General features: G+C 35.4%; 1 protein-coding gene across 2 annotated transcripts in view; it reads left to right on the top strand.

Annotated features, from left to right (window-relative positions):
* Nucleotides 1-12500, top strand: part of LOC136830686 (uncharacterized) — a 112848-nt gene that overhangs the window by 87931 nt on the left and 12417 nt on the right. Inside the window, exon 1 of one of the 2 annotated variants that reach the window (XM_067090398.1) lies at nt 4992-5281. The exons of the other annotated variant lie outside the window; for it this stretch is intronic. The gene's annotated coding sequence lies outside the window, so the exon portion shown is untranslated. Of the gene's footprint in view, nt 1-4991; nt 5282-12500 lie in introns of those variants that run through there. 2 annotated transcript variants of the gene reach the window in all.

Genomic DNA, 12500 nt, shown 5'->3' on the forward strand with positions numbered 1-12500 from the left:
TTCACATACTTTGCACTTCTATTTTGTACTCTCGCGCGTCACAGTTACTAAGGTCATACAATTATAGAAGTTTTCCGTTCATATTGTCCAGCAATTCTCTCTCTCTCTCTCATATATATATATATATATATATATATATATATATATATATAAATATATACATACATATATATATATATATATATATATATATGTGTGTGTATTCATGTTTATATTTATGTATGTATGTGTATAAGTCAGTCTGATACGTTTAATGGCTGATGCTGATCCAACGAAGAGTTTTGTGAAACTTGGGTAAATTTCACCGTAGGATTATGTAAATTAATATTTCAAACGCATTTATAACCATATTGCCCAAACATATCCCAATTCATACATATAAATATTAAGACTGGGTTATGCGAGTTGGTAAACGTGATCGCTTCCCTGGTTTGTTTATGTTTTTGTTAATAACTTTGCGACACTGCATTCCAAATTTAATAATGTTTAATACATTTTGTTATCTTTCACTGATAAAGATTTTCAAGCAAGAGAGAGAGAGAGAGAGAGAGAGAGAGAGGTTAAACAAGGAAATAAGAAAAGCAGATTTTCCGTACCATAACGCGCAAACCGTATGTTTACTTTTTTTTTTGACGATTACTTTTACGATTCGTGTTTGGTAATATTTTTACTTCCTGGACTTTTCCTCTTAGCCGTGGTTTGCAACTTATTTGTTTTGTGCTAGATTTTTTTTAACTCATAATTTTTCCTTTTGCCTACGTCCTTCTGATGTTAGCAGTTACCTAATAACTAATGATGATTTTACAAGATTTTCTTTTATTTCCCTATGGATAAAAAAACATGGTATTTGTTTTTAATCACTTCAAGATCATTATGCATGTCTTACATTCCCTCACTGGCAACACATTATTGAGAACACACACAAACACACGCACCCACATAAATGAAGTTTTGTCACTTACTTGTGACTTTCGATATCCTTAAATTAACTTTGGGGGATAACTTACGCCGAAGGGGTATTACATTTTAAAACGACGTGTGCCGGTACTGGCCGTGCAGATACACTATCAGATATAGCTCACTCTGGGTGTACATTATTCTTTAGGCTGACTGATATTTGTGATATTTGTGACTTGATATTTGGGATGGATATATATATATAATATATATATATATATATATATATATATATATATATATATATATATATATATATATATATATATATATATATTGTGTGTGTGTGTTTGTTTGTGTATACATACATACATATATATATATATATATATATATATATATATATATATATATATATATATATATATATATATATATATATATATATATACATATATATATATATATATATATATATATATATATATATATATATATATATATTTATATATATATACAGTATATATATAAATATATATATATGTATATGTATAGAATATCTGTGTAAACGCTTTTGTACAGTAGCGTGGATGGATGTAGATCAATCAAAATAACGGATGATGTTGTGGTAGTAACAACACGTTCTACTCAAGTATTGTTGGCCTTTGGAACGCCACTGAGTAGGAACGCAGATAAAACCGCTTTCCAAAGCGATATCAGCTAGTGTGAGCCCTTTAGTGATAAAACGCCACGAAATTGGAGTGGAACCCCAGGCATCTACAAAGGTAATGAAGCAAAAACCAAAATGAAATGCACAAAAAAATGTAACCATCTCAGTACCTCGAGAAGAAAGAAACACGTCATCACACCTTTCGAGTTGTGACAGGATGAAGACAGTCTATTCTGACTTCATGACAGATGGGAGTGGGTTCTAGTTAAGAAAAAAAAATCTGTATCAAGGGTAAAGTAAGAGGAGAAAAACAGATAGCCAGAGGCGAAATGGATGGTGGACATGTAACGAATTCATTCTTATTTTATACTTGTGGTGACTGAAGCACCTGAATGAGCTACACGAAACTAGTTGATGCAACTCTTTGTTTGGTCAAGGAAGGGTTTGCAAGAGCGTAGAACAACAAAACGATTTTCGATAGAACGATAATAACAAATGAATCATTTTCCCGATGGCTGGAAAGGAGGGTTTCATTGCTTGCATCCTGATTAGACTTGAAAGAAACAAAGTGAGAAGGGAGGACAAAACTCATTTTGGTCAAAAGTTAACCTGTTGTACGTGGATGTAATTTTAGTGCAATCTTGCAGCCTTTTAGCTGGCTGTGAAGGCAGTGAGCCTTCTAGCGTCTAGCATGGATGTACTAATTTAAAATAATTAGCAGCAGTTTCGTTGGGTGTTTCAGCGTTTCTTTAGTTATTTTCATTTTTAAGTTTTACCGCTCCTATTTCAAGTGGAAAGGCGATAAAAAACAAAAAATCCGGTCAGGTAAAATTATTAGTAAAGGCATATCTCGAAATACGGCCTCTGGGCTTAAAGGGGCCAAAACATCTGATGCTACTGCATTGTATACGAATATAACGTAGACGGAAATGTTTGATTTGGAGAAGGAAGGGTATATTAGAAATTTTGCCAGTTAACCCAAAAGCTGAGTATTTTCAGCAAAGTCGAAGTAAGATGAAAGCCTCGTCATTGCATTTTCCAACGACTACCGGAAGGGCTTAATTGAAAAGTATATATTTTTTTCTTTTTAAATATAAATAACTCTCATTTCTAAAATAAATAATTCAAGGGCGTCGAACTTCGGATAAAGCAACAGTATTCATAAACATTGAATGAACACGATCGATTGCATTTCTCATTAAAATGTGATCACCACTCAACTGTTGAGTGGGCTTTTCTTTTGAATGTCCATATGGACCAGGCGAATATAGAATTAGCTGATTGCGATGGAATGCCAATGAAAACTAAAATAAGAACTTTAAAAATGTTTGTTCCTTTCACTGTCCTAATGTATTTGTACATTACAGAATCGAATAAGTTACTATTCATATGCTCCGCGTATTCAAGGCCACTAACGCATACTAAGGGCCGTTAGCGTCAACCTACGCATTCTGTCACATATATAAAACATTCAAGTCTTTGTTCATGGCCATGATATATGCAAAAGATATTACACCGAAAGCTATAGCCTTTAATAGCTATCTGTATGTTATTATTACTATGATTATTATTATTATTATTACTGGTGAAGAAATCCAATGTGTTACAGTGTACATACTGTATTTATCATATATATATATATATATATATATATATATATATATATATATATATATATATATATATATATATATAGTTTTGAGAACATGCCGGCTCCTTCTCAAGGAGAACCAAATATCGAAATCGATTTATATATATCTTTAAGATATATTTACACTTATATATATATATCTACAGCATTTTATATATATATATATATATATATATATATATATATATATATATATATATGTATATATATAAAACGAGTTTTCGAGAACATGCTCGGCTCCCCTTCTCAAGGAGAACCAAATAGGTTCTCGAAAGCTCTCGATTTATATATATATCTTTAAGATATCTTTACACTTATATCATTGTGGATTTCTACAGCATTTTAGTGACTCATGCCAACATGAGATTATTATTATTATTATTATTATTATTATTATTATTATTATTATTATTATTATTATTATTATTATTATTATAGCATCTTCATTCAGCAATTTAAAAATTACAGGTAATTTTCGAGATAGAATCAAGAGATAAAAAGAGCGCGCTCAGGATCAAACACAGACAACTTCCACAATGAAAGATTATCATTAATAACTTACGTAGAGACGAATTCGTTACATCAAATCGCAGCACTGACATTTATAGATGACGCAAATAACCTTTCGAACATTCTGAGAACCAGGTAACCTTTAATGGGAGGGGCTTCTGGCTACTGTAAGTGTCCGCCAGTCTTTTTGCAATGTTTGTGTTAGTTTTTTGTTTTTTTTAGGTTTGCGTCGTTGCAATATTTTTGTAGTTTCTAACAAAATTTTTTGGGGAAGTTTACTATGATCAGTGAGATTATGCATGTTAATAGGGCTTATTCTAAATAAGCAGACTATATGGAGACTTTTTCATTGACTAAATTGTATGTATATATATATATATATATATATATATATATATATATATATATATATATATATATATATATATATATATATATATATATATATATATATATATATGTATATATATACAATATATATATAATACACAGACACACACACACGCACTCACAAACACACACACACACACGCATACACATTCACACACACACACACACACACACACAATTATATAAATTATATATATATATATATATATATATATATATATATATATATATATATATATATATATATATATATATATGTATGTATGTATGTATAATATCTCATACGATGGAGTACATGTACCCTATGTTTGCACGTACGTACTTCATTGGACATACCTTTTTTTTTGAAGTAATTTGAGCATCTTTTGAGCAACGCTTGATTGTGTTCTACGGTGAAAATAGATCTAAGAGTTCGGCTGTTTGGATTCGCTTCTTCTGTCATGTTTCCTATCGAACTTCAGCCACTTGTCGCACAGATTTGAAAAGGCATTGTCGTTGTTTCTGCGAGGGAGTCTAGTATTCAATCTGGGCTCTCCTCCTCTTTCCCAGAGGGCAGATTAATTATGTCATTGATGCGACGGCACTCTTTAACACTTGGTAAGTCTCTCCTCTACATATTGATCACAGACTGAAAAAGTCAGCACGGCAAATGACACGATGCCAGCGCCGTTGCCATGGGCACTACGACAACAGTTCGAAACCGTTACGAGCTCTACACCAGGACGCTATGTCTCAGGCGGAGTCCGCCAGGTAACAAAGGCATCATGCAATACTTCCAAACCCGACAGGTGGAGTGTCACGGCCTGCGCGTGCGTGTTTGTGTGTGTGTTTGTGTTCCTGTGCGTGATTTTACGAATAAACTGAGGATGGCGCCAGTTCCTAGCTCTGCCTCTTCTCGAGTGCGCTCGACGCGCTTTTGCTGTTTGTTGTTGACCGTTCGAGCCAATGGTCTTGAAACTTGCTTGACGTTTTTAATCACTTCTCAGAAGAGTTGGGGTGAATTCCGTCTAAAGTTCAGTGACACAGAGTTACGATGCTACTTAGAAGTTGGAAATGGTACTTCTAGAACACTGAAAGGTTGTTTTGGTTAGCAAACTTCTTCGAAATTTGTTGACAGTGGATTAACTACAAGATCTGGAGATCCAAGTGTTATAGTTATTAAGGTAAATATAAGGTCATTATTTTCCCCTCTCTCTCTCTCTCTCTCTCTCTCTCTCTCTCTCTCTCTCTCTCTCTCTCTCTCTCTCAGTAGATTTTTGTTTGTAAATGTGCTGTATTGAACGCAGCTACTTGAGACAACGCCTCCTTTAGCTTTTAGACATGTCATTTAAATTTAAAATTATTCAAATCATCGTAGTCTAAAGAAACTGCTTTCAAAAGGGTTTAGTTCAAGAAAATTATTTATAAATTTCCGCAAAACAAATTTATTATTTCACAATAGCGACCACAATTACGGATTTATGAAGCTAAAAAAGTTTTGGAGAAAAGCAGAACGTAGTCTCTAATAAGATAATACGAATATAGGTAAATATATATATACACTTACTCGCTCAATATATATATATATATATATATATATATATATATATATATATATATATATATATATATATATACATATACACATAGACATACATGTATGCATGAATGTAAGTATATCTATCTATATATATATATATATATATATATATATATATATATATATATATATATATATATATATATATATATATACATAGGTAAAGTTTTTATCATGATATTCACTTATGTTACAGGATACTGAAACTGGATACAATTGATATTATTACTCTTGCTACTGCTATTGCTACTGCGGTTATAGTGATAGCAGTAAACACGCATTTAAATGAAAGAAGGCAGCGTAATTAGATGCACGGGAATTATTTCTGCTCAAAATGAAAAGGAGCGAAAAAAGAAAGACGAACAGTTTGCCGGGTGCCTCGATACCTTTCTTTTCCTCTTCTTCTTTCTCTTCTTCGTTTCATTAGGGGTCGATTGCTTTAATGAGCTTCTCCAGTCATTGTCTGCTCGTGCATCCCCCCTCCTTTGTCCCTTCTTTGGCGTGACCTTTCCCTCCGAGTCACGTGATGCAATTTCTTGCGTACTCTTTGACCTAATTCTCATGACCTGAATGATTAACCCTCCCCCCCCACCATCTCTCTCTCTCTCTCTCTCTCTCTCTCTCGTTCGACTCTCCGAGCGGCCAATGAAGAATTAGAGGAATTTATTTCTCGTGATAGAAATCCATTTCTCGTCATAATGTGGTTCGGATTCCACAATAAGTTGTAAGTCCCGTTGCCAGGTAACCAGTTGGTTCTTAGCGGCGTAAAATAAATCTAATCCTTCGGGCCAGCCCTCTCTAGGAGAGCTGTTAACCAGCTCAGTGGTCTGGTTAAAATAAGATATACTTTTTTCTCTCTCTCTCGTACGCTGGCGGCACTTTATACATATTAGACCTAGTTTGTGTTGACTCTGTACGTTGCTGTTCTAAAAAATGTGTAAATCTTTTACGTCAATCGCTTTCATAGTGTAAACGACTCAAGTCCGTTTCCTGGATAACCACGGTGCCGCGAGTGAGTTAGATAAATGGCGCTCCGTCAAATGAAGGGGACTGTAACCAAAATAGAGAAGGGTATAGGGTATTTCAGATTATCCCAAATGACCTGACGGAAACTGAAAGATTAACGCCGGTTAGAGCCATTTCCTCTGAGGCGAAAGGCATATAATTGAAATAAAAAGGTTTTGAAAGGCGTTTTATCAAAGTAAACAACATCTTGAAAATCTCTTCTTCTACAGTAGACAATAGTGTCTTCGTAAGCACCTCCACATGACTTTGTTTACACCTTCATCCGAAAACATTGTTTTGGCCATTGTAACGACCCGAGTGGGCCGTTATGAGGTTCTTTAACATACTCAGGAAATGACTAACGGCAGTCAAACAAAGGAGGGAAAACAACAAAAAACAATAAAATGAGCTTAAAATTAAGAACAATATTTACAAGTGGTCAGGTCTTAAAAGATTATCCCAAAAGACCTGTTAAATAAACTGTAAGAAAAGAAAGCAAAAATTAACGCAGAAAAAAAAACCAAACATACGTCCTCCATCGGGGCAAAAGACAGCCCTCAGCTGTGCAACTGGGAACCATAGAAAAAGGTTTTGTCATCAAAATGAGCAGCTTTTATCAAAGTTAAACAACGTGCTCTTGAAAATCTCTTCTTCAAAAACTCGACCAACGTCGACAAAAGTGTCTGCTGCTGCCACTGCCGCTACTCTCGCTGCCCTACCAGACCCGACTGCAGACTTTGTTTCAAAACCTTCAATCCGAGAAAACCAAGTTGCAAAACCATCACTTAACGTGACAGCCATAAATATCTTTTTATATTTCCTGAAATATTTTCTTCTTCTGTCCTATACTGACGCTGTCTGGACTTCATATTTAGCGTTCATTGGGTAACACTTTCTCCAAAAGCTCTTAGATAAGCTTTTGCGAGACCCCGTCCTGCCAACCAGCAACCGGTCTCTGTTGCTCTAACATCTATGTCAACTCCCTTACGGTCTCCTAGCACGGAAGTAATAAGTGAGATCAGGCCATCGTCACTTGTTTCTTCAATATCGTACGTTGGTTTGCCCGAAGCCGCCTTCAAAGGCAGTTCGTTGCCTGGCGGTCCTTTGGGATACTGTCAGCGCATGTCATGCATCTTCTCTCTCTCTCTCTCTCTTCCCTTTCAAGATGCCAAAACATGTAATGAATGAAGAACCTTGCCATGAAAGTTCATTATATATATATATATATATATATATATATATATATATATATATATATATATATATATATATATATATATATATTTATTTATTTATTTGTTTATTTATTCAAGCGCTCGCAGGAAAGGTGAAAGGATAATTCAGACACCGAGCTTTCGTCTGTTTTTCAAGAGGTGATGACAGTTATTGTGATCGTGTCTTGAAACATAAACGAAAGCTCGGTGTCTTCGAATTTTCCTTTCACTTTTCCTTCGAGCTCTTTCATATGTTTGTATGCCACGGGACCAATGTGGTATTGGATGAAAAAAAAAAAAAAATATATATATATATATATATATACATATACATATACATATATATAGTGTGTGTGTGTTTGTACACACACACACACACACACACACACACACACATATATATATATATATATATATATATATATATATATATATATATATATATATATATATATATATATATATATATATGTGTGTGTGTGTGTGTGGCAGTGCCACGAAGAAGGAAAGAGAAACAACGGAATGGAGCTATGCCTTTCGACTCACTGTCCTTTACTTAACAGACTGCGAAGTAAAGGACAATAAGTCTAAAGGCCTTGCACCACTTCTTTGTTTCTTTTTCCTTCGTGGCATTGCCTTTATTTATATATTTATCACGTTCCATATATTCGTGATTCAGTTATACATATACATACGGTATATGCATGTATATATGTACAATGTAAAAGAGACTATATGGCAACAAAAGTACTACCTGGGAAAAGTGGTTTAGGACCTAATGCACCTCCTCATGGCAACAAGTGTCCAGTACTAACCTGAGTCCCTTACTTGATTGCCACATTAAGCAGTAAAACTTGGACATTAATGCTCTGGGAGATGGCAGTGGCTTAGGGGATAAATACAATGGACCTCAAGGCAGAGGAGAGCTTGGTAAATTGCTGAGTACACTTTTGGTTGGAAGAAATGGCAACAGCATGACAGATGAGCTTCTCTTTAGGCCAGTGACTATCTTGGTTTTCCCCTATATGGGACACTAACAAAAAATAATAGCATTTTTGCCACCCTGTGTTTCCGGAAATCACCAATTAGCCCTGTACTGATATCTCAAAAACCAGAGAAAGAGTAAAATATTGTATTTCGAGGTTATCCTTGAACGTGTGGTGTGGTTTTATTGCGATGCAAAGAAATTTATGAGATCAAATTTGTTTAAGAAAAGAAAGCTGGATATTCTGGCGCCTCAAGAGACAAAGGTGAAATGGTAATATGTACAGGATTTGTGTGGACAAAGATTGATTGTGTCTGCAGTAGCTTGAAGGTATAGACCTTGGAAAAAGGTAGTGTTTTTAGTGTCAGAAAAACTCAGAGATGCAGATTCATCACAAAGGTGTTACTTCAAAGACTGTATGGGTATGGTCGAGTGTGGCTGCGAAAAACTTGTAGAAGTGATTGCATATGATTCAGGAATGGAAAAGAATGGGAGTGAAGGAGTTTGTTTCCACACAATTCACTGCACATGAAAAAAAGAGCTTGAATCCATAACCAAAAGCTCAAGTTGTATATTAATCCAGATATTTACTAGGTCATTCAGGCTGACAGAGATCATTCCTGGACCTCTACCAAGGAGGGAGAAAAGAAGTATTCAGCTTTATAAGGGGTCCTATTAACCAAGGAATACGGCAGGAGAGGGGAGTGAGGCCATCAGTGGAGATATGAATAAACAATTGAATGCCTATTCTAATGGGCAACAAGGAAAGATCACCAGATCCACTCACAGACCAGAGGTCAAGGAAGAGCTAAACCTCTGCCTTCACCCCTCAAGTGTCTAAAGGAGATATCCCAGGAGCGAGAGCTGAGTTCCCTGTAAAAATATCATGAAGGGGGAATGCCAGGTTGTGCACCTTCTAAGCCACAATACCATAATCCACCCTGTCCTAGGCCTATTTCATATCTGTACGGGAAAAAAAAAAAGAGGCAAGAAACTCTGCAGAAAGTGGAAAGAAACCCTGACAAAATGGCTTATTGGCACAGCTGCAATTTGAGAAAGTGACAGCCCCTCTTTTCACCACTCAGAGATGTGCAAAGGTGAGAAGAGTCAGGGTGTGTCCTCCCCTCTGAGAAACAGAGTAAGTGATCGGGCATGAGCGGAATTGTGCATGGAGAATCAGTCATTAGCGAGTTCATGACCAGATCTATCCTCTTCACCCCCAAAGTCATCCCCTCATGCTATCAATGTCTAGGTCGATCATCAACCCTTGTGAAAACCGAGCAGGTGACATGAGCAAGCTCACAACCGGATCCATTCACTCAACCTCATCCAGCTAAGCCCTGAATGAGTGTCATCGCTCTTGGTGGGAGAACGATGTCTGTGCAAAGTTTTCAGAGTACACTCACCAGTTGGTGCAGCGTTTTGATTCAGAGAATAGCAGAAATTATTTATGTATGTATGTCCACGATCACTGCCCAGGAGGTCGGACAAGTAAGGAACCCAAGTTTTGTAGTGAAGACGAATTAGTATTCTGTATGATCTATAGAATAATGGTTACAGAATTGCAAGCCTATACACTCAACACAAGAACTTGTAAAAAAGGAAAACTGACAGAAAAAGAGAAACACAAAACCATCAATTTTATTGACCAAATATCCATAATATATTAAACAACCGCAAATACAAAAGCAGTAATAACCGTGTAATAGGAACGATCGTTGTTCAAGTATTCCTGGCATGCTGAAAAACCACCACCATGATAATGAAAATGAAATAAATAACACAGTTCTTGAAAAACCAAGTCATGTTCAGTGACGACTTAGCAGCGGAGAAGTTTAGACTCGACGGCGGCAACTGAAGAAGAGTGATGGGCTACCGACATGTGAATGGACAGTGCTTCACCCTTCGCGTACCTGCTAACATCGTCGACCAAGTTTCAACGACCGGACCGGAAGGCTTATAACCTTGTAGTAACCAGTGAAATTCTGGGCAGTAAATAGAACCGACATCTTGAAAAATAGGTCAAGGTCCAAATTGCTTTGGAAAGATAATCTCTAATCCTCACATGATCGACCAAGCTTCAACGACCGGACCGGAAGGCTTATAACCTTGTAGTAACCAGTGAAATTCTGGGCAGTAAATAGAACCGACATCTTGGAAAATAGGTCAAGGTCCAATTGCTTTGGAAAGATAACCTCTGATCCTCAAGCGAGATCTATATCAAGTTTTATCATAATCAGAGGAGAAGACATGAACTTTTAAAATGACATGTAATCTTTAAAAAACGTAAAGATAAATATTATGGGGTATATATCATACTTTTAACACTGGCGAATTCTGACTCCAAAGACCAGTAACTATCATAGACCAAGATATCTAGAGAAAAACGCCAATAACGTTTTGGCCTTAAAGTTTCTGAAAAAGTTAAAGCCTAACATATATCAGTAAAAACATAACTTTCTCCCAAGGCACCAACTTAGCAAGTTTTATCCAAATGAGAGTGAGATAGGAAGTAGACTAATAACCTGTGCTATATCTCATGGTAATTTCTGTGTCTGTAAGTGTGTCAGACTCCTCCTAAAGTGAAAATTCAAAATATAAAAACAAGGTATTGTTGGAATCCCCGTGAGGTGAGGATCATAATGATATACTTTTAACAGATTTTGGAGCCAAAGTCATAATAATAATAATAATAATAATAATAATAATAATAATAATAATAATAATAATAATAATAATAATAATAATAATAATAATTTGTCATTCAAAGCCAAGAAATACCACTTAAGCCCTGGGGAACATAATGTTTTTGATATCCTAGTTTCAACAAATACATTCTGCATATCCAGTATATAATAATAATAATAATAATAATAATAATAATAATAATAATAATAATAATAATAATAATAATAATAATAATAATATACTATGGGAAAGGTGAAAAGTGTAATGTGATTTCCGCTGATATTTTCACATCGAAAAGCTGTCAACTTGCTTACATTTCAGCATAAAGGAAATTATGCACTAATTCCGTGCTAAAACATTCTATATTTGCCTGTGCTACATATATAGATGTATGTTCGTTAGTTCGTTTACCTCCCACCAAGGTCTAGGTTTGCAATACCTAAATAAAGTATTCTTGGAATGGTCGCGAGGCGGCGAGAAACGTCATATTTCATTTCTATCTGCGTTGCCCGGGAGCCAAAGATGCTATTTTTGAAGCTCTGTCCTTCCGCCTTCAGAGAAGGGTATAATAATAATAATGAGAAATATCTCTCGACAGAAATTATAATGCCGCTCATATGATTTGTATTTTCAACCCTCGCCGGTCTTTGACCTTGAATATCTGGCACGTTTCATGAAATAACTTCGAAAGTTGGAGCACTATAGGACGACGACAGAGGAACCCAATTCCACAACTGAACTCCATACTCAAAGAGAAATGTGGTAAAACAGAACACTCCCATATCCCACTCAACAGAGACGTTACAATCTGCTCAGCAAAAATCCCTTGAATGAATTACTTTCCGATACTTTGCCATCATACATCAAATTAAGATTGTGACGCCAGATAACCCACAATTAATCAATCAATC

The sequence above is a fragment of the Macrobrachium rosenbergii genome, chromosome 4 (genome assembly GCF_040412425.1).
Source record: "Macrobrachium rosenbergii isolate ZJJX-2024 chromosome 4, ASM4041242v1, whole genome shotgun sequence".
Taxonomy (NCBI): domain Eukaryota; kingdom Metazoa; phylum Arthropoda; class Malacostraca; order Decapoda; family Palaemonidae; genus Macrobrachium; species Macrobrachium rosenbergii.